Source organism: Ovis aries, chromosome 17, assembly GCF_016772045.2.
Source record: "Ovis aries strain OAR_USU_Benz2616 breed Rambouillet chromosome 17, ARS-UI_Ramb_v3.0, whole genome shotgun sequence".
Lineage (NCBI taxonomy): Eukaryota > Metazoa > Chordata > Mammalia > Artiodactyla > Bovidae > Ovis > Ovis aries.
The window spans coordinates 51,668,471-51,691,578 of NC_056070.1; the positions used below are offsets into that span (position 1 = coordinate 51,668,471).

Here is a 23,108-nt window from a genome sequence, read left to right on the forward strand (position 1 = left end):
ATGGAAAAGACCCTGATGCTGGGAGAGATTGAAAGCAAAAGAAGGGGTTGGCAGTGGATGAGATGGTTAGATAGCATCACCAACTCGGTGGACATGAATTTGAGCAAACTCCAGGAGATAGTGGAGGACAGAGGAGCCTGGTGTGCTGCAGTGCATGGAACCTCAAAGAGTCAGCCAGGACTTAGCAACCTAACAACATAGTTGATTTACAATTGATATACATTCTTTTTCACATTCTTTTCCATTGTAGGTTATTGGACGATATTGGGGACAGTTCCCTGTGCTATCCAGAGGTCCTTGTTGTTTACCTATTTTATGCATAGTAGTATGTATCTGTCAATCCCAAACTCCTGATTTATCCCTCCCTCCTTTCCCCTCTGGTAACCATAAGTTTGTTTTCTATGTCTGTGAGCACATTTCTGTTCTAAGTAAGTTCATTTGTACCACTTTTTTAGATTCCACGTATGAGTGATGTCATCTGGGGTTTGTCTTTCTCTGTCTGACTTCACTCAGTATGATAACCATCCATGTTGCTGCAAACGGCATGATTTTGTTCTTTCTTACGACTGAGTAGTGTTCCATCGTGTATATGGAATACAGGAATCGAACTGGGACCTCCTGCATTGCAGGTGGATTCTTGACCAACCTCGCTATCAGGGAAGCCCATATACGTACCACATCATTATCCATTCATCTGTCAATGGACCACGTGTGACTATTAAAATTGAATGAGCTAATTTATTTATTTCATAAGCCTCTGCTTTTCCTCCTCTGTAACATGGGTAGAATAATAGTATCCACTTCACAGAATTAAATGAGATAAAGTCTGTACTGGGTCAAGTTCATGGTAAGCACTTAATAAATGTTAGCTATCATTCTGGTGAATTTTCCTGGGTACATAGTAGTCTCTCACCTCCTTGCCGGAGGCTTTCTCTCCTCTCGTGTGACTTGTTCACTCCACCTTGGGAAGGCAGAATAGCAGCCTCCGAAAGATGTCCATGGCGTACTCCCCCAAGCCTGTCAATCTGTTAGGTTACAGAGCAAAGAGGAATTAAGTTTACATGTGGAATTAAGGTGGCTAATCAACTGACCTTACAATAACAATATAATTTTGGACTGTCCAGTTGGGGCCATTGTAATCATAAGAGTTCTTAAAAGATGGAAAAGGGAAGAAGAGAAGGTCAGAGGGATGTGGCATGAGAAAAAACTCAAATGGCCATTGCTGGCTTTGAAGATGGAGGAAGGGGCCACAAGCCAAGGGACAGAACAGGCTCTAAAGTGGAAGAATCAAGAGACAGATTCTCCCCTAGAACTTTGGAGCCAACCCTGCTGACACCTACACTTTAGCTCAATGAGACCCATTTCCAGACTTCGGACTCCAGAACTGCAAGATAATAAATGCATGTTGGTTTAAGCCTCTAAGTCACGGCAATTTGTTACAGCTGAGGCAGAGGATGAATACAAGCACTGACTTGCTGATTCTGTGACAAGATTGCACGCCTGGCCCCAATGAACCTCCAGCAGCGTCCACTTTGGATCTGACTGGTCAATGTCATGGTTAATCACAAACCTATAAATCAGATGGAGGCAGGGAGAGGGGAACCTGAAAGACTTCTTATTTAAAATGTCTTTTCTGCAAGAGAAGGATCTGTGTTCCATTATATTTTCAAAGTTGCATTTATATGTTTCAAGTCCATTCTTCTCTAAATGGTGCCGAATGAATTTTAGTCCCCACTGCACACCCTTTGGAGGACTGTGGGGTTAAATGAAAAGAAACTAACAGTGGGTGTGTATTTTTCCTTGCAGTGAAAGAGCCCTTTCTTTGCCAAACCGCTTCTCCATTTCTGAGACACCCTCCAAGGAAACAGGGCCATTCTAGGGTACCTTGTATGCCTTAAATCCAGAGGGATGATAAAGGTGGTGGTGGTTGGGGGAGGGGCGGTTGTACCAGCTCCAGGGAATCTGGTCTGACCCTGGGAGGAGGGAAGACAAACCAGCAATGACTTTCAACTTTTGGTTCTGTATCTCTCCAGCTCACCCACATCCCCTACCACAAAGGCATTCCTCTTCCCCGCTCCAAAAGCACAACTGGGCTTCCAAGAAACAGAGAAGCAATATTTTGTACCAGATTCTGCTGGATCTGGTCAAAGATCAGATGCACACTTTTCAGCAAAACAGGAATCATACTGCCAGTTTCCCAGATCAGCCTCACTTCTAATGTCAGGAAAGAAGATACAAATCCACAACCCCTTACCCACAAATCTGAAATCCAAACAGGTCTGAACACTAAAAGTTTTCTCATCACTCATCTGCACCAAAACCTGAGCCAGGTCACTGTAATGTGACAAGGTTTTTATTCATCCAGCTTAGTGTGACGGCTTCTCAAGTAGCTCTGCTGGGAAAGAATCCACCTGCAATGCAGGAGACTTAAGTTAGATTCCTGAGTCAGGAAGTTCCCCTGGAGAAGGGATAGGCTACCCATTCCAGCACTCTTGGGGTTCCTTGGTGGCTCAGATGGTAAAGAATCTGCCTGCAATGCAGGAGACCTGGGTTTGATCCCTAGGCATGGCAACCCACTCCAGTATTCTTGCCTGGGAAATCCCATGGACAGAGGAGCCTGGCAGACTTCAGTCCATGGGGTAGCAAAGATTCTGACATGACTGAACAACTAAGCACAGCATGGCACAGTGTGACTATTCCTACAACTTGTTGCGGAAAATAATGTGCTATTACAGAGTTCTTCCCCAAATCCTGACTGCCACTGGCAAGACCCACCAATGGATGCTACAATCATTGGGCCAAAGTTTGAGGAGAAACAGGATATTTTGCAAGGTCTCCAAGGGTTTCCCCCAGTAGCATTATTCATTACAAAGGGAAAATGGTAATGTTACAAGGGAGAAAGTTGCTACTTTAGCCAAGGGATCAAGGTTAACATCACTAGCAGGAAGACTTATCAACTGCATTTGCCTTGGCTACGATGCCACAGAGAACAACTCAACACTTTCCCTCTGGCTTTCTTGCCAAAAACGTATCTCATTTTAAAATGTATCTCGGGACTTCTCTGGTAGCCCATTGGCTGAGACACTGACCTGCCAATACAGGGGACTGGGGTTCGATCCCTGGTCAGGGAACTACATCGTACATACCGCAACTGAGAGTTCGCATGCCACAACCAAAGATCCTGTGGGCCGTAACTAAGACCCAGAGCAGCCAAATAAATAAATATTCTTTAAGAAAGAAATAAATGAAAATAAAGTGAATCTCATATTAGGGAATTCCCTGTCAGTCCAGTGGTTAGGACTCCACGCTTCCTCTGCAGGGGGCACCAGTTTGATCCCTGGTCCGACCACTGAGATCGCCCAAGCCACACGGTGCAGCCAATAAAATTTTTTTAAAAAAATTAAATGTATCTCATTTTAAATCTCTAAATTTAAATTGAGACACATTTTAAATACACTTAAACATGAATGTATCTCTGTTTTAAACATGGGAAAACATCAGACAAACACAAACTGAGGGCCATTCTCAAAAATCACTGAACTGCACTCTTCAAAAATGTCAAGGTCAGGCCAGACCAGACATGACAGACACTGTCTCAGGTTAGAAGAAACCAGAGACCCCAGCTCACTGCACTGTGAGATCCCAGGAGGGATCCTGGAACAGTAAAAAGACATTAGTGGAAACACTTGTGAAAATCGGGTAAGGTTTGTTGTTCACTTAATCACATCCTATCAACATCAATTTCCTAGTTTTGATCTTTGAATAAATGTGTAAGATTTCAATACCAGGGGGAGCTGGGGGAAGAGTATACGAGAACTCTCTGTGCTATTTTGCAACTTTTCTGTAAGTCTAAAGAAGTTATTCAAAAATAGAAAAGTTCTTCTTTTTTTTTTTTTTGAAAGAAGGGTTAGGCTACCTGAGGAGGGAAGGAACTAAGGATTTATACATCAGTTGACCAGAGACATTGATTGAGGGCTTCTGACTGGGTGGAGATCCCCCGGCACTTCCAGCTTGCTGGGTGGGCAAAGCGACCTACCAGGTCTCAGAGAAGAGGTTTCAGGCAGTGGCAGCTAGAAGGTGAGTGAGCCAATGGCCAGCCGAGAGACACAGGTGGGGCCCTGGGCAGCATCCCCTACAGACGCTCACTCTGAGAGGCAACAAGAACAGTTTAGGGGCTTTGAGACTAGGTTCTATCTCTTCCTTCCCTGCTGGCAGTCTTTCCAATCCATTTCTGTATAACCAAATAGCCATTCAACACTGACCCTTTCCCTTACTGGAAGGGACCTGGTGACCTAGCCCCTTCATTAGTGACACAGACTTTTGTCTTTGGGATGTCTACATCCTTGGGCAGAGGATGGAGTCTTCTTGTTATTTTAGAACAAAACTCAATATAAAGTTCAGTAGAGGAACTTTCCTGTTGGTCCAGTGGTTAAGAATCCAGCTTCCAAAGCAGGGGACTCAGGTTCAATCCCTGGTCGGGGAAGTAAGATCCCCTATACCTTAGGGCAGCTAAGCCCATGGTCTGCAGCTACTGAGTCTGTGCACTCTAGAGCCCAAGTGCCACAGATAGAGAATCTGTACACCGCAACAAAGAGCCTGCACTGCAATGAAGAGTTGTTCAGTCTCTAAGTCATGCCTGACTCTTTGCAATGAAGACGCCACTTGCCAAAGGCTCCATGCAGACAAATAATAAAATAAATAATTAAAAAAAAATGCTTCCACATACCTTAAGCCATTTGCTAAAAAAGTTAAAAAGATAATGACTGGTGAATTAAGCAAACAAACCACAAAACACCACCATGTATTCACAATTCCATCTAAGCATGTAAGTCTGGACTAAATTCAAACAAAATAATCTGTGACAAGGGATCAGCCTTTCTTTCCACTGTACCTCAAGGAATCATCGTTCCCTTCCCATTCTAGAATCCACAGAAAGTAAGTACATTGAGCTGTCAGCTTAACTCAGACAGCACCCACAGGCCCCTAGCTCCCAGAGTTATGGACTTTCCTTAGGAAAAGTCACCTCTTTGTGGATCTGATGGTACATTTATTTTGGAAAAGAGGGGGAGTTCCTTATATACGTTCCCAACCTCTGTTTTAAATTATTGCTTCAGACCTTCCTGCCAAACCCATCATGTATAAAGGGACTCATGGCTAAGTGTGTAAATAATTTTTAAAATTCCACTGGTAGTGATTTGGAAATAAGAGGGTTTTTCTTTTCTTTTTTTTTTTTTTTTTTTTCTCTTTCTTTCTCGCTGCTAGGGTTACTCAAGAATTTAACATTGTTTTAATTTGGAACACAAGTCAAGTCTATTAAAACCTCTTGTGCCCTGTATGTAAAACTTGGGCTTTACATCATCATAAAGCTTTAGAATATTAAGTAAAATTGATTTAACTAAACAAGCAATTTTATTTTTTGCCCTCAGGCGCCACCCTGGATGTGAAAAGGTTTTATAAATTTCAAAGAACATGGAGACATGGGGTCAATGTTATGGACCTAGGAAATCAAGGTCATCGCTCATACAGGTAGATCAATGAACAAAGGCCTGGGCTACCCCCCGGTTTAGGCAAATTTGAGAGCCTTTAAATATCCTTATTTTATCATAATAGGATTTGATCAAGCAGAGAGCTGATGCTTTTGCTGCCCAACTTTCATGCATTTTCTTTTGGAAAGGCTCTCAATTTCCTTCTATGGTGTCAGTCCCTGACTAACTCCAATAATAAAGGATACAGATGGGTTTCATGCAGGGATCCAGGGGCCCAAGGCCACAGTGATTGGTTCCGGGAATGGTCATGTGAGTGAATAGGAGCCAATGAGAAGCCACTGGGATGTTGATGGGAATGCTGGGACCAAGGAACTTCCTCTTTTTTTTTTTTTGTTTGTTTTGCTTTGCTATTTTGAAGCACTAGATCTGGTGCTGCCATCTTGTGACTGCCAGGGGTGAAAGTGCCAGTGGCCACCAGGAAAAGCTCAAGGATGGACTCAATGAGGAAAAGATGGGGCCAAGAATTAGGAAGAAAAAGAGAGGGGGAAAAAAGAGCATCCTATTTATATAGTTTAGACCCCTATTTCCAATTATGCTCAAAGTCAGCAGTTGCAGAGAGATGAGCCAAGAAATTATTTTTAGTGCTTAACCCAGTTGGGGTTTCTGTCACTTGCAACCAAAACAGGCTGAAGCCAGTTTGTCTGGGAAATTAACAAAGCAGAGCCCTAGTAAGTTAAAAATTACTCCTGAGATGTACTATGTCAGCTCCTCTCTTCAACCATGGATGTTGTGAGAAGGATCGTGAGGCTTCTCTCAGGGTTGGGGTGGGGGTAAGGGCTCTGGGCTCTGATTCAGGGGTGACTTTGGACAGTCACTTCCTCACTCTGATACTTAATTCCTAAAAGAGGAAGTGAACAAGGTGGTCTTTCAAATGCCACCTCCACAAATATTTTTTTTTAAAGGAACTTCCCTGGTGGTCCAGTGGCTAAGACTCCATGCTCCCAATGCAGGGAGCCCAGGTTCTATCCCTAGTCAGGGAACTAGATCTCACATGCTGCAACTAAGAGTTTGCAAGCCACAGCTAAAGATCCTGCATGCTGAATGAAGAGCGAAGATTCTGTGTGCCAGACCTAAGACCCAGTGCAGCCAAATCAATATTTTAAAAAAACACACACACAAAGCAATATACTGTGTTATCAACAAACTTGTTATAAAGATTGAATAATATATTTTAAAGCAAAAACAAAAAAAAAACCCACAAAGCTGTAAATTTATTTATTTATTCATTTTTGGCTGCCCTGGGTCTAAATTTTTAAAAACTAAATAAAAATTACATTAAAATGAAATAAAATGCCACCTCCAGAATGGTCCGATCCGTGATTTTAGAGATTGTGATGAGAGATCACAAACCTCGTGATACTACACGTGTGCATGCACACACATATACATACTCACATACACATGCACCCATATACATAGACACACACATACACACACACATAAATATAAATACATACACACAAGTCTCTCCCCCAACACACCCCTTATTCCACAGACTACTCAGTCTTCCTTTGTAGGAGTCACTTCTCTCTGGAGCCTAAAGGCCAGGTGCCCCCCTGAACCCCACAATGGTGCAGAGAAAGTGGGGCACAAAAGCTGAGGCAGCACTTGCTTAAACCCACACAAACCCCTCAACCCCATGGGAGGAACGCCCAGAAAATGTGCGTATACAGCATTCCACACTTGAATTCCTGGGATGCCCCTGTGGAAAGTTAAAGAAACTTCAAAAAAAAAAAAAAAAAAAGAGTACTCCTTCATGAGCAAGGAAATCACTGTAGCAACCACAGCACGTTGCATCTGGGTGATATCCAGCGTCTTTCCAAGTGTTTTCTGGTGTTTCTACCCCTGGTCATATTTGTAGAACCAACCCTAACACCTGCTCAGTTTTAAATCACTGAGATGCATAGAATAACCTCCAAAGATGCCAACAGGGTGTTAGAAAAACCCAACTTCCAGTTTAAATAAATTTTAATGGAAACTGAATCCCTTTGCTGTACACCTGAGACTAACACAATATGATTAATCAAGTATACTCCAGAATATAGAAAGTTTCAAAAAAATGTTTAACAGAGGGAAGTGGAAATAGAATGATATACTCTCAACTACATACCCACCCACACATATCCACATACACACACACACACACCCATACCCATACACACATACCCCCACACACAGCATGTACCTGTACTGGATGGCAGGTGAAGTGAAGTGAAGTCGCTCAGTCGTGTCCTACTCTTTGCGACCCCATGGACTGTAGCCCACCAGTCTCCTCCCTCCATGGGATTCTCCAGGCAAGAGTACTGGAGTGGGTTACCATTGCCTTCTCCAGGGGATCTTCCCGACCCAGGGATCGAACCCGGGTCTCCTGCATTCCAGGCAGACGCTTTAACCTCTGAGCCATCAGGGGATGGCAGGTATACATCATATATTCTGCACCACAAAGAGCCTTCTGCACACCCAGCCCCACTCACATCCTCTGGAAGCTGCTTGTGGGCCGCCCCTCACATCTGGAGACCCACACACCAGCAAGGTGGTCTATCGCAGGCCCAGGATATTTGGGCAGGGTTTCTGGGGTCCCGGGTACCAGGAAATCTGGGGTCCCAGGTATCAGGAGTTGTCTGGAGCCAGGGCTAGGATGAGAGTGGGGCAGGGGAGGGGCTTCCTCTCACACCCACCCTTGGACTCGTGTCCTCTGAGGGGAGAGCCTGGCCAGAGTCAGCTCCCTAAGTCGCAGACTCAGGGCAGTCCCCCTACCGCCCACAGCCAAGTTCAAGGGCATTACTGTCCCCTGGGCACCCCCATCCTCCCCCCTAGGACCATCATAGAACATCATTTAAAAACTAGAGTCCTGGGACTTCCCTGGTGCTCCAGTGGTTAAGACCTCACCTTCCAATGCAGGGACTACGGGTTCCATCCATGGTCTGGGAGCTAAGATACCACATGCCTTGTGGCCAAAAAACCACAGAAGCAATATTGTAACAAATTCAATAAAAGACGTTAAAAAGTGAAAAAAAAAAAAAAGCCCACAGCCTTAAAGTGTATATGTCAACCCTTGGCCCCCAAGCATCCCCAAAACACCCCCTCTGGGAGCCCTATTATTGGTTCCCTGAGCAGAGGCAGCCCCCTTCCCCTGTACTTCACCAGATACAGCCTCTTTCAGGACCAGACACCCAGAGCACAGAGGTTTCCTACCACTTGGAAGAACAGAATTTCAGCTTTCTTTGTCACAGCCAGCTTCAAAGGCATGGGGACAAATTGATTTTTCCAGGACTTCCTTAATTGTCCCAGAGAAGCACTTGAATCTCCTCTATCGGATTCTATTTTCAGAGATCTGTTTCTCGGGGCACCTCTGACGCCTCTCAGAGGCTGGCAAGGAGCCCTCTGCCGCTTTGCGCTGACATGAACTGAGGTTTCAGGAGGAGGGGATGGGGGTCTGAGGGACGCCTGCCATGCATGGCTCCCGCCTTAATGCAACTAATCATGGCACCTGGGGTTTGTAAATTTCTATTCTTCCCAGGAACACGGAGCTTACTTCTCTGTTAACCTCATCTAGCCGCACATCTGTCAGATGAGGGAATGAGGCACTTTCTTAAAAGGAATCACTTGTGTTTTTAATCAGTTAATGTGTGGCTGTGCTGAGTCTTCATTGGTGTGCCCTAGCTTTCTCCAGTGGAGGCGGGCGGGGCTGCTCTTCACTGCGGCGCGCCAGCTCCTCACTGCAGCGGCTTCCCTTGTTGCAGAGCACAGCCTCTAGGCACACAGCTCAGTAGTTGCAGCTCCCAGGCTCTAGTGCACTGGCTCAGTGGCTGCGGCACACGGGTTTAGTTGTCCTGCCGCATGTAGGATCTTCCCGGATCAGGAAACGAACCCGGGTCCCCTGAATTGGCAGGCGGATTCTTTACTACTGAGCCTCCAGGGAAGCCCCAGGATAAGACATTTTTAACAGCAGACTGGAAGCAGACCCCAAATCTCATGTCCCATGGGTCTGGCACGCACCATCATATCTGAGGGGGCAGGACTGTGTTGCTTGGGTATCAAGGCAGAGACCCACCTTCCTCTGGCATTTTTTCATGGGCTGTCCTGGGGGAGGCTCAAATTGACTTAAATAAGCCATTTTTTTTCCTAAACCAAATACCAAAGTCACCTTCACGGAACTTAAAATTGTCCTCTGACCATGCAGTGGTGGGGGCAGGGGTGGCTGGGTGATGCTTGGCTTGGAAAAAGGCTGTGATGAGAAGATATGGGAGGAGACACAAGAGAAAGCCTCGGGCACGAAATGTTCCCACTCTTGGTTTCACCATTTGAAAGGGAGCAGACAATTGTTTCCACTGGAACCCGGAGAGGACTGAGAGTCGCAATTTTCCTACAACGCAGGAAGGAAATTGAGACTTTCGGTTCTGGTTCATTCACTTCAGCTCAGAATCACTCTTCGGTTGGAAAACTCCTGCGGCCTTTGCAGGTTGAATTTTTATGCCTGCATTTCTGCCAACTCCCTGTGCATTTAGCTCCAGATCTTTCCCCCTTCAGGCTCCAAACTATTGTTGTAAAATTATCCTTCTGTTGGGAATTTACGATACCTCTACCCTTTGAAGGTCTTCCATCAGATACTTCGACTGTAAAAAAACTAACTGTTGTGGACTTCCCTGGCAGTCCAGTGGTTAAGATGCCATGCTTCTAATGCAGGATGGTGCAGGTTCAAACCCTGGTCAGGGAACTAAGATTCCACATGCCGGACAGCCAAAAAAAAAAGTTTAAAAAGCAACCATTGTTTCTAGACCTTTGTTGCTATTTATGGACTTACAGGGTATCAACTCCTATTGAGATGTCCAGGGTACCAGAGTCTATACACACATTTGTCCCCCAGTCAGTTGTTCCTTGGATTCAAGTCAAGGGTGTTGTGTTTTAGGGGAGAAACAGGATATATGACTGCCAGATCAGCACACACTTCAAACCCTGAGACCATAGACAACCCTCCATCAACCTCCAAACACAGACCATCATGGAAACTCACAGACTGCAAATCACTGGCCCACATGGTCCCCCATCACCCATCAACACAGGACATCTCCACAAGGAAGCGTAGCTGTGATGAGTCCTATGCTTAGTCGTGCTGTGGTGTCCAACTCTTTGCAGCTCCATGGACTACAGCCCACCAGGTTCTTCTGTCTGTGGAATTCTCCAGGCAAGCATACTGGAGTGGGCTGCTATTTCCTACTCCAGGGGATCTTCCTAACCCAGAGATCGAACCCAAGTCCCTTGCATCTCCTGCCATTGGCAGGGGGATTCTTTACCACTGCTCCACCTGGGATGACTCCTGGCCACTGTCAAGCAGAAGACAAGTGTATGCTGGGAAAGACATAATTCATTTCATGCCAATTCTTTTCATTTCCTTGTTAAAAATATAAAATAGGAAAAGAATCTTTTTGGAGGGAGGGAAGGAGGTGGAGACGGGGAAAGTCAACATAGAATCTAAACCTATACTGCCAGCAATTGCTATTTTCTGGAACAGAAACTTGGCCCCTTCATACTGTTCCATATATTTGTCAAAGTCATCCTTCTCCACAACGCATGTTCCCTGGCAGCCACCACCAGGAATACAGTCCTGTCCCGTCTTTGGAAACTTACTTTAAAACACTCTCCATGTCCTACTTAAATGTTAGAAAGTCACAGCTTCCCCGGCCTGTAAAGAGAGAGATATTTTAAAAGATTCTTATCATCCCACTGTCTTAAAAGACTTCTATTATAAAAGATTCGCATGTGTCGCCGCCAGCTAGAAAACAAAGTAGCTCTGTAGTTTGTACGGTGTCAAAACAGTGCACGTTAGGTCCCCGATACATTCATTGAAGTAATTTAACCTGTGTTAATTTCCTCAGGCGGGAGGAGAAGGGGACAACAGAGGATGAGATGGCTGGATGGCATCACTGACTCAATGGACATGAGTTTGACTAGGCTCCAGGAGTTGGTGATGGACAGGGAAGCCTGGCGTGCTGCAGCCCATGGGGTTGCAAATACTCGGATACGACTGAGCGACTGAACTGAACTGAATTTCCTCATCTGGAAAAATGAGCATAAAAGTGTTTGCCCTGCCAAAGCAGAAATCCATGAGAAGCAGAGAGGCCATTTCAATGACTTTCCATAAATAGCCAACCTTCATGAGATACCTTTTTTGTCACTTAGCTCAGTCACAGTGTTTTCCAGTGAGTTACTGCTGCATAGTAGGCAGGTCAAAAACAAAGGCACTTAAAAGAACCATTTGGGGCATACCCTGGCAGTCCAGTGGTTAGGAACACAACTTTCACTGCAAAAGGCTTGGGTTCAATCCTGGCTGGGGAACTAAGATCTCACATGCTGTGGGGCAAATAGTCCCGAGTGCCATAAATACTGAGCCTGCACTCTAGAGCCTGCATGCCCCAACAGAAGATCCCACATGCCACAGAGAAGATACCACGTGTCACAGCTAAGATCCTATGCGGCCAAATAAATTTTTTTTTTTTTTTAAAAAGAGCCAGAACCATTAAATGAGAATTTCTGAAAACAGAGCATGACTACTTAAAAGAACTGATCTGTAGCATCACAGATGTTTATAATATGCCCAACTATTGTTCCTTTTTTTCTCTTTCTCTCTTACTTTCATTCTCCTTTTTAAATTCCTCTATTTTTCTCCAGTTTTTTTTTCTTTCATTCAACAATATTTAATTGATTAACTGTCCAATTCTAGGCCAAAGTCTAGAAGAAGTAAGGGATAATTACATAATCTTCAGTTCAGTTCAGTCTCTGTCGTGTCTGACTCTTTGTGACCACGTGGACTGCAGCACACCAGGCTTCCCTGTCCTTCACCAACTCCCAGAGTCTGCTCAGACTCATGTCCATTGAGTAGGTGATGCCATCCAACCATCTCATCCTCTGTCATCCCCTTCTCCTCCTGCCTTCAATCTTTCCCAACATCAGGGTCTTTTCCAATGAGTTGGCTCTTCACATTAGGTGGCCAAAGTATTGGAGTTCCAGCTTCAGCATCAGTCCTTTCGATGAATTTTCAGGAATGATTTCCTTTAGGATTGACTGGTTGGATCTCCTTGCAGTCCAAGGGACTCTCAAGAGTCTTTTCTAACACCAAAGTTCAAAAGCATCAATTCTTCAGTGCTCAGCTTTCTTTATAGTCCAACTCTCACATCCATGCATGACTACTGGAAAAACCATAGCTTTGACTAGATGGACCTTTGTTGGCAAAGTAATGTCTCTGCCTTTTAATATGCTGTCTAGGTTGGTTATGACTTTTCTTCCAAGGAGCAAGTGTCTTTTAATTTCATGGCTGCAGTCACCATCTGCAGTGATTTTGGAGCCCCCCAAAATAAAGTCTCTCGATGTTTCCATTGTTTCCCCATCTATTTGCCATGAAATGATGGGACCAGATGCCATGATCTTAGTTTCCTGAAGGTTGAGTTTTAAGCCAACTTTTTCACTCTCCTCTTTCACTTTCATCAAGAGGCTCTTTAGTTCTTCACTTTCTGCCATAAGGGTGGTGTCATCTGCATATCTGAGGTTATGGATATTTCTTCTGGCAATCTTGATTCCCACTTGTGCTTCATCCAGCCCAGCATTTCGCATGATGTGCTCTGCATATAAGTTAAATAAGCAGGGTGACAATATACAGCCTTGACATACTCCTTGGAACCAGTCTGTTGCTCCATGTCCAGTTCTAACTGTTGCTTCCTGACCTGCATACAGATTTCTCAGGAGGCAGGTCAGATGGTCTGGTATTCTCATCTCTTGAAGAGTTTCCATAGTTTGTTGTAATCCACACAGTCAAAGGCTTTGGTGTAGTCAATAATGCAGAAGTAGATGCTTTTCTGGAACTCTTGCTTTTTTGATGATCCAACAGATGTTGGCAATTTGATCTCTGGTTCCGTCTTTTCTAAAACCAGCTTGAACATCTGGAAGTTCATGGTTCACATACTGCTGAAGCTAGCTTGTAGAATTTTGAGCATTACTTTGTTAGCATGTGAGATGAGTGCAATCGTGCATTAGTTTAAACATTCTTCGGCATTCCCTTTCTTTCGGATTCTTTGGGATTGGAATGAAAACTGACCTTTTCCAGTCTTGTGACCACTGCCAAATTTGCTGGCATATTGAGTGCAGCACTTTCACAGCATCATCTTTTAGGATTTGAAATAGTCAACTGGAATTCCATCACCTCCACTAGCTTTGTTCATGGTGATGTTTCCTAAGGCCCACCTGACTTCACATTCCAGGATGTCTGATTCTAGGTGGGTGCTCTCACCATCATGGTTATCTGGGTCATGAAAATCTTTTTTGTATAGTTCTTCTGTATATTTTTGTTACCTCTTCTTAATATCTTCTGCTTCTGTTAGGTCCATACCATTTCTGTCCTTTATCGAGCCCATCTTTGCATGAAATGTTCCTTTGATATCTCTAATTTTCTTGAAGAGATCTCTAGTCTTTCCCATGCTGTTGTTTTCCTCTATTTCTTTGCATTGATTACTGAGGAAGGCTTTCTCATCTCTCCTTCCTATTCTTTGGAGCTCTGCATTCAAAGGAGTATATCTTTCCTTTTCTCCTTTGCCTTTTCACTGCTTTTCTCAGCTATTTGTAAGGCCTCCTCAGACAACCATTTTGCCTTTTTGCATTTCTTTTTCTTGGGGATGGTCTTGACCACTGCCTCCTGTACAATGTCATGAATTTCCATCTGCAGTTCTTCAGGCTGTCTATCAGATCTAATCCCTTGACTCTATTTGCCATATGATCTTAATAACAAGCATATCATTGCAAACCAAGATCAATGCTCTGAAGCAGGGGTCTGGGTCTGCAAACTTCTGCATAAAGGGCCAGAAAGTAAGTCCTGTAGGCTGTGCAGGCCACACAGTTTCTGTTGTGACTACTCAGCTCTGCCTTGGTATCACGAAAACAGCCATAAATATTATTGACAGTAGCCAAGATATGGAAACAGCCTAAGTGTGCATCAATGAAAACAAATATATATATATATATATATAAATGGAATATTACTCAGTTTCAAAAGAAGGAAATCCCACCATATGCAACAGCAGAGATGGACCTGGAGGACATGATACTAAGTGAAATAAGTCAGGCATGGAGAGACAAAGACAGCATGAACTCAAGTATATGAGGAATCTAAAACAGTCAAGTCACAGTAACATAGAGTAGAATGATGCTTGCCAGGGACCAGGGGGTCGGGGGCAAGTGAAGATGCTGGTCAGAGAGTGGTTCTGGAGCTCGAATGCACAGCATAGTAACTACAGTTAATAATAACATACTGTACACTTGAAATTTGCTAAAAGAGTAGATCTCATGTGTTCTCACCACACACAGGATGGATAGGTTCTTTAGCTTGATTGTGGTACTCATTTCACAGTGCCTACAGACAGCAAAACATCATGCTGTTTTGCTAATATATACAACCCAAATATATACAGTTTTGACAGTCATACTTCAGTAACTGGGGAACATTTTTTTGTTAAAGGAAAAAGGAAACATCCATAGAGAATACATGGACAATACCTAAACCAGTGAACGTGGTGGTGTGCACATAAAACTTTATTTACAAAAGCAGATGAAGGGCCAGGTTTGGCCCAAAAGCTGTGGTTTATTTACCTCTAATCTGGAAGAACTTGATCTGCTATGGTACAGGAAGAAGAGAGAAGGGTCTTTCCCTGAGGCAATGCCTTTATTAATAAGGGGGTGTTTACCGGGTGAACGGATGTACAAAAAGATGGTGGGGACAGGTGGAAGAGGAGGCATCATTGGAAGAAGTTTAAAAAGGCCAGTTTGGACAGAGGGAAAATGGATCAAGGGAAATTAGCAAGAAATGAGATTGGGAAGAAGCTGACAGTGGCCAAATCATGCAGGTCTTGGTAATCATGTTAAACCTGGAGGAGCTTTGATCTTAAAGCAATGGAAAACTAAAGAAGGATTTTAAGAGTTAAGGAGGAAAAAAATAAAGAGTTACACATAATTTCCTTTTCTCTCAAGTAGGTCCCATATTGACATATCTGAATGAGCTGAGGTTGCATTTTTCTCCCAAAGAGCTAATTTGTTAAAGAAGAGAAGGTGATGGTGATGCTAGCGAGCTGGGGTGTCACATTTTGGTGGTCTTTACAACCATGGGGGAAGGTCTCAGAAATAAAGTCACACATTCCAAGGGATCAAAGAGGATAACGTATGGAAAAGTACTTTGTCAAAGTATTAAAATGCTTCTCAAGCATAAGGTCTTACTAGTCAAAGTTGGTACTCTGGAGGGATTCCTTGAATAATTAACTAATTGGTCTCACATTTCTTACCCTGGATTTAAAATTTGTTTTTAAGTATTTGGCTCCAAAGGTTTCTAAACTATTCTGTTTCATGGTGTTAATTTTTCCATTGTCTAGACAGCTGTAGCTGTCAGACAGGATTATCAGGAGGAAAGAGGCAATTTATGACCGAAAGTCAACCTTCTCAGCCAATGGAATTTACATATTAATGACCACTGTGGCAGCTGTCATAAGAAACCTTTACAAACTAAACCTTTTCATGTTTGTGCATTTCTGGAATTTGGCACTGGGTAGATATTTTGCATTTTTAATACACACAAAAGACCTTCTAATAAAACCTCACAGAAGAGAGATTGATGAGTGTGTACTTGGGGGAGGTAGGGGGATCTGGGCTTAATTTTAAAGGATACATCAACTTTCTGAAGTCTTATAAGAAATAAGATGAATTCTAATGACCTTTTTAAGATGAGGAGGGAAAGGAGACATTCTATGGCCAATTTGCTTTGACAGACTCAAAGGCAGAAAATGTACCCATTAGAGTTGGGTCATAAAATCAAATTCAGAGTAAGAGGAGCATCAGAGGTCACACTATTTTCCGCTTGTACCCCTTTTCCTGGTAAAGAATCTGCCTGCCAATGCAGGAGACCTGGGTTTGATACCTGGGTTGGGAAGATCCCCTGGAGAAGGAAATGGCAGGCCACTCCAGTATTCTTGCCTGGAAAATCTCATGGACAGAGGAGCCTGGTGGTCCATGGTGTTGCAAAGAGTCGGACACGAGTTAGTAACTAAACAACAACAACAAGCCCCTTCCCCCTATCCCCCAAATGGATGTTCCAGTCCTGTGAAAATATCTCTGTTGATAAGGAAGGAACTCACTGACTTCCTAATTGGAATAACTTCTTTCTACAAATGATACCTTCTTTATTGAAGTTTCCATTTATTGATTCCAGATTCAGCCTCTGGAGCCAGTGGAAGATGCCCAGCCTCTTAGATAGAATGTTCTTCTGCTTCCTTATCTTTACTGGGGAACATTCCTTCAAGGCCTCAAAGTGGTTGCTCCACACCTCCAGCCTCAAGTCCCTGGTGGAAGCAAGGTGAAAAAAATTACAAGGAAGAGGAGTGCTTAGATACTTAGATAAGAAAAGCAACACAATCTCAGAAGTCTCCATTGGATTTCCATTTGGAGCTCATTAGCCAGAACTGAGTCATGTGACCACCTAGTATATAGGTTCTTTATACAGATATAGGGTGCTGAGACAGAGATGTCAAAGGCTTTTAAAATGTTCTCAACTTCAATGTGGCAAGCATCTATCCTGGACAGAACTTTGTGTTTAAGGATGTTCATTCCAACAGAAGAACATGAATGCCCACAAATAATAAAACTGCTCAGGAAACTGTTAGAGGGCTTCCCTGGTGGCTCAGTGGAAAAGAACCCACCTGCAGTGCAGAAGATGCAAGAGACGCAGGTTTGATCCCTGGGTCAGGAAGATCCCCTGGAGGAGGGCATGGCAACCCACTCCAGTATTCTTGCCTGGAGAATCCCATGGACAGAGGAGCCTGGTGGGCTGCAGTCCACGGGGTCGCAAAGAGTCGGACAGGACTGAAGCAACTGAGCACACACACATGGAAACTGTTAGGGCCAGCCAGTGACATGAGGCAGACACTGAAAATGGCTTGTGAGGTTATGTTCGCTACATCTGTGACTTTCTGTTTTGCATGTAAGTTGATCTCTACCATTTTCCTAGATTGCACATGTCTCACAATCGCTTGTGAGGTCGGAGATAGTTTGTAATAGAACTCAGTAAAACATCCATCAATAGGAGAACAAATGAATAAATTATCTACTCAAAGAATTTTATATTCATGCTGCTATTTTTTATTCATACCATTGAATTGTACTTCCTCAGCAACAATAAAGAAAAACTTTGCTGATTCATGAAGCAGCATAGATGAATCTCAAAAAAAAGATAGTGCAGAGTGAAAGATGGATAAACAAAGAAGAAAATACACTGGGCAATTCCATTTACTGGAACTTCAGAACTGATAATGAAAGACATGGGAATCAGAAGAGTGGTTGCTTGGATTGGACAAAGGGGAGACTAACTGAAAAAGTGTTCAAAGGACCTTTCTGGAGTGCTGGAAAGAGTCTAGAGCTTGACTGTGATAGAGATTACACAGGGGGTTATATTTGTTACATACATTTAAAAAATTAATTTAAATGTATGTTAATGTATACATTTTAAAATTAATTTTTATTGGAGTATACTCTATGCCTGAAATTCATTCAAGGCAATATACAGTTTGTGCATACATGCAAAGTCACTTCAGCTGTGTCTGACTCTGCAACCCTCTGGACGGTAGCCCACCCGGCTCCTTGGTTCTTGAGGATTACAAAAGATCTTCCAGACTCAGGGCCTGAACCTGTGTCTCCTGCGTCTCCTGAATTAGCAGGTGAGTTCTTTACCACGAGTGCCACCTGGGAAGCCCAAAGTTACAGGTTAATATGCTGTAAGCCCCTAGAGGCTTCCCAGGTGGCTCGGTGGTAAAATATCCTCCTGCCAATGCAGGAGACACGGGTCTGACCCCTGGATCAAAAAGATCCCCTGGAGAAGGAAATGGCAATCACTCCAGTATTCTTGCCTGGAAAATTCCATGGACAGAGGAGCCTGGTGGGCTATGGTTCATGGGGTGATAGAAAGGTTTTGGAACTAGATAGAGGTGTTGGTTGCAAAACATTATGAATGCAGTAAATGCCACTGAAATTACTCACTATTTATTCATTCATTTGTTTGGCCGCACCTGGTCTTGGTTGTGGTATGCAGATTCTTCAACCTACGTTGGGGCATTCGAGATCTCGTTCCCTGACCAGGGACTGAACCCAGGCCCCCTGCACTGGGAACTCAGAGTCTTAGCCACGGGGCCACCAAGGAAGTCCCTGAATTGCTCACATTAAAATGGTTAATTTTACATCATGTGAATTTCACTTCCATTTTAAGAAAAGAATTTAATGATGCTCATGTCCAAGGGGAGAGATGATACGAGAGAGATGACATCGACTGATCATTTTTATCATCCTCGCCTTCCATTACCCCCTTTGCATTTCCTGCAGTGAGCACACATTAGCTTTATAATTATGAGATAACTAAGCAATTGATCTTTAGCAGAGACATTTGGGAGTTTGAGAGGGTAGAAGCAGAGCCAGCTTTCCTGTGCGAGCCAGCTCCCGAGGGAGCTCTGGGCACAAAGGAGATGAGTGTGGCGAGTGTTTTGTGCTCTCCTGTGTCACGTATGTGCTCCCTGCCACCCGTCACAGCACTGGGTGGCAGATTCCTGCCCTTGCCCATAGCGACCTTCTGCCTCCCGGAGGCCACCAGAGAATAAGGTGAAATGTACCTTTCAGATACTTTTCCGTGCAAAACAGAAAAGCAACGACCCACCTCCTTGCCTGGATATTGATGCCCAGGCTGCTTTATGGGGATTGTCCAAGCTGCCTGTGTCACTGGAGGTTTGAGCAGAGTTGAGGCTAATGGGGGTGGGAGCTCCCAGCTCCAAAGTAAGAGATTGGAGCCGTGTCTTGGATGGCTTTCCTAGGGGAGAGTCTTTTGTAAGGGGTCTGAATACCCCAGCTCAGGGCTCCAATCTGGACTCTGTCCAGATTCAGAGCAGAAACCCAACTGGGAAGCATGGCTGCTCCAAACTCCTGATTCTTGAAAGCTTTGGGGTGAGTGGGGGCCACAGTCTTGGTAAGGAGCAGCTCAGTCTCAGCAAGCCATCGCCCTGCAGTAAAACAGGAATTCCTACAAAGGGAGCATTGTGCGAGCTACGGGAAGTCTTTTAAGGAGGCATCAATCTTGTGTCACCCAGAGATGTTTATCCTGAAGGCAATGCCATGTGGCCAAAAGCAGACAGCGTCATGGGGAGAAGTCCTAGTCCTGGGGGTGGAGGAGGGGGATAGTGAGTCAGAAGGAGGCTGAGCACCAGCGGAACCCATGTGCCGGATCCATCCAGGACCAGCATCCGAGAGAGGCAGGTACCCGAAGAATATGAGACAACTGGCCTTGTCTGCAAGGACAACTCCTGAGTCAAGAACCAAGCAAGCGGCAGAAGGACCTCAGTCTAGCGGGAAATGAGGACCTTGGAGCAGTGGGTCAGAGTGCTGAGTGGAACCATGTCCGTCTCTTACAGAGGACCCTGGGGCAAAAAGTCGCACATTGCGGGGAGTTGATGGGACCCTCCAAGGGCTTTACCCCCACGTGAAGTCCTGGAAGGTTGGTAAGAGACAAAGACCCCAGATTTATCCTCACATCAGAGAGCCAGGGTCAAGATGTAAGATGGATGGCCTTCCCATTCACAGAGCCAGCAACAGAGGCAGGTAATGCAAACATCAGAAAGGCCATCAGACTTCCCAGATGGTCCAGGGGTTAAGATTCCATGCTTCCAAAGCAGGGGACATGGGTTCAATCCCTCGTTGGGGAACTAAGATCCTGCATGCTCCATAGCATGGCCAAAAAAAAGAAAGAAGAATAAAGGCCAGTTGGGGAGACCTTTGCCTTTGGGCTGACTCTGGAGCAGGCAGCACCAAAATATGAGAAGTGGAAAACCAGGGGGATCCAGGCAAATCAGGACCAGATTCCAGAGCCAGCTCTTTCTTCCTTTTTCCCCTCAACTCCCAGTGGAAGAGTCCAGAGAGCCCAGGCCAGTGTGCCCAGGTGCCGGAAGCCCCAGGTTCTGGTGTCATCACTGTGGCAAGCTGCCATGTGACACTGGGCATTTAACCCTCTGTGGTCCAGTTTCCTCAGTGTTTCCATGAATAACACGTGTCAGAGGCTCTGCTGATTTGGCAAGGAGCCCAGTGCAGGTGCTGCCGGTATGAACTGTCACTGGCTTTTAGCATCCGGTTCCCACCTCGGAGGACAGAAGAAACCTCTGAAAGAACCTTTGGCCTTTGCAAGATAACACACGTTCTCGTCCTTCGTCACAGGCAGCATCTTTCAGCCAGAGCAGCCAAGAGGCTTGTATTTTGAGAGCTAGATTTTTCCATTTGGGGGCACCAAGGTGTTCTGGGAAAGAAAAGAGTCCTCATTTTACACGCCTGGCTCCAAGTAATACATTGTTTCAGTCCTCAGCTGGTCTCCTTAGCCAAAGCAGACAGAGGGACACCAGAAAGGACAGTGGGGAGAAAGAGGGACAGAAAGGGTGAGGTATTTCCTGAAACGAAATCCAATCTGATTGAACTTAAAAATAGCAGGAGAATCAACACTTCAGAGAGTGACTTTTTTAAAAAAGTCCGGGTGTGGGGCTAGAGAAGACAAACCTCCCAGGTTTGGCCCCCAAAATGCCAAGATCTTATTTGGCCAGAGAGATGGGCCAGAAGCCAGCAAAAGAAACACTGACCATCTGTCCTTACCGTGGTGGCAACAGGAGAAAGAAAGGGTTTAGATTTTGAGGTGCAGAGAAAAGGAAATAGGGCTGAGGCTTCCCTGTCTTTCTTGGAGATGGACAAAAAGGTTCCCGGCCAGGGATAACTGGTATATGGTGTTAATGGCTGGAAGGCTGGTTAAGAAAATGTAAGGGGGGCTTCCCTGGTGGTCCAGTGGTAGAGAATCCACCTGCCAATGCAGGGGACACAGGTTGGATCCCTGGTCTAGGAAGATCCCACATGCCACTGGGCAACTCAGCCCGTGCACCACAAGAAAGAGCCTGAGCTCTAGAGCCCGTTCACTGCAGCCAGGGAAGCCACCGCAGTGAGAAGCCCGAGCACCACGCCTAGGCAGTAGCCCTCGCTCACTGCCACTAGAGAAAGCCCACTCGCAGCAAGGAAGACTTGGCGCCCCGAGTAAATAAGGTGTAAGGGGATTCCACACCGAAGCCATAGAATGGAAGAGATGGCCACAGGAGGTTGTGCAGTCTCGGATCTATCCCACCAGATAACCCCAGGGATGTGGAGCCAACCATGTCCCCCCCCCTCCTCCAAGTGAGACAAAGATGAAGTGCTTCCCCAAGGGGTGAACAAGAATGAGCAGAAGAGTCAAAAATAAGAAAGCAATGGGACTTCCCTGGTGGTTCAGAGGTTAAGACTCTGTGCTTCCAATGCAGGGGGCCCAGGGAACTAAGATCCCACATGCCTGGTAGCATGGCCACCCCCTCCCCCCCAAAAAAAACCAGAAAAAGCAATGGTGGTGATTTTACTAAGCCTCGTGTCTGAAGCTAGAATAACATGAGGAAAAAAAAAAAAAGATGATTTCTCACAGCGAGCTTAAGAACTGAGGCAAGTGGCTTCCGCGGTGGCTCAGTGGTAAAGAGCCCGCCTGCCAATGCAGGAGACACAGGTTTGATCCCTGATCTGGGAGGATCCCACATGCTGCGGAGCAACCAAGCCCGTGTGCCACAACGACTGAGCCTGCGCTCTTGAGCCTGGGAGCTGCAACTACTGAGCCTAGGTGCAGCAGTTACTGAAGCCCTAGTGGCCTACAGCCTGCGCTCCGCAACAGGGGAAAGTATCGAGTTTAGAAGCACTAACGAGCAGTGACCCGCTCACCGCAACTCGAGAAAAGCCTGTGCGGCAGCGAAGACCCAGCCTGGATAAAAATTAATTAATTTTTTTTAAAAAAGAAGAAATGAGGCAGGAAGTAAGATTTCAAACAGGAGATGTAAACCTCTCTCCGTGTATTGGCTGGAGATGGTGTTCTGGAGGTACCTCTCACCCCTGATATGGGAATTGATGATTTGCAAAGGATGCTCTGGCCTCAAAAAGATTTGGGAGGAATTAAGAGACTGTGAGTCCTTTCTGGTTCAGCAGGAACAAACACTGGGAAAATAGGTTGATGACGGTCAGAGAGCAAAACACGCTTATTTTTTGTCCTTGATTTTTGCCTTCCTTTGGAATCTGGGTTGCAGTTACCTTTATCTTGGCATGTGGGGCCTTTCAAAATGCTGCCTCAGGAGGCCTGTGTCTTCTCTGCGGGAGCCAGGGCTCCACTCCTGTCTGCCTTCCGCCCCACTGCGTTCATTTTCCTCAGGCGACTCTAATTTTCCTTTTTGCAGCAAACACTTTCTCCCCTTCCTGACTCCCTCCAGCACCCGTTAGCTGTGAGGCACCCAGTTCTATTTCATCCGTCCTTTGAGGCACGGTTTGGATGAGCGTGCTAATTGTTTAATTTATTTCTCACCCGCTCCTTCTCTCCTGGCCCCCTCCAAGGTTACCTCCTGCCCAGCTCTTAAATCTTCTTCTCGCCTCCCTCGATGAGGCTCCTTCATCAATTCACCCTCTCTC

At 45.1% G+C, this 23,108-nt stretch overlaps 1 long non-coding RNA gene across 1 annotated transcript in view; it reads right to left on the reverse strand.

The window, feature by feature from the left end:
- Positions 1-718: 718 nt before the first annotated feature.
- LOC121816938 (uncharacterized) overlaps positions 719-23,108 on the reverse strand; it is a 64,083-nt gene continuing 41,693 nt past the window's right edge. Inside the window, exon 4 of the long non-coding RNA XR_009597007.1 lies at positions 719-16,915. This is a non-coding gene — a long non-coding RNA (uncharacterized LOC121816938). The remainder of the gene's footprint in view (positions 16,916-23,108) is intronic.